Consider the following 700-nt stretch of genomic DNA (forward strand, 5'->3'; position numbering starts at 1 on the left):
TCGTTAATGTCCTGTAACATAATCTTCCTGTGCCAGAATAATGCATTTGAACGCATCAAAGCTTTGTGATTGGCCGGCGTGACCCCATGTGTCGGGGAGTGGCTGGTGGGCAGCATGGGCAGTGGGCATAGTTCGCTGACGACGTTAGAGGTTTCTCAATACTCAAATTTCCCCTCCTCGACTCCTCGACTCCTCGGTCCTCCGGTAGTGACCCGGAAATGAAATACGACCCCGGGAGGAAACTGGGAGAGGGCAGTGAAATCTTCGGGAGTCTCCCGTGAAAATCGGGAGGGTTGGCAAGTATGATGGTACAGTGTGTAGGTGTGTGTTGTACAGTGCGTAGATGCGGCGGACAGACGGGTCTCAGTTGGTTTGGTGTCCTATGCTCACTTTTAATACTTGTTAATAAAACCTTTGGCCCGTAATTTCAATTCCCCAATACAGCGACCAGAGAGAGGGGTCGGGGGGGATATATCCAGTCTCTGATTGTGTGACGTTATTATTGAGAGTCCTCTCATACTTGTTTGATTCTGAAATTGTATATATTTATATAAATATATGTGTGTGTGTGTGTATATGTCGGCATCTGTAGCCTGTTATTGTCTCATTATACCGCACTGTCAATGAATTAAAAGTAAATATATATAAGTCGTCATGAACACATCTGTCCATCAGAGTGCCTGCTGTGCCTTCTATCATC

Source organism: Notothenia coriiceps, unplaced genomic scaffold (assembly GCF_000735185.1).
Source record: "Notothenia coriiceps isolate Sejong01 unplaced genomic scaffold, NC01 NC01_scaffold00004102, whole genome shotgun sequence".
NCBI classification, from domain to species: domain Eukaryota; kingdom Metazoa; phylum Chordata; class Actinopteri; order Perciformes; family Nototheniidae; genus Notothenia; species Notothenia coriiceps.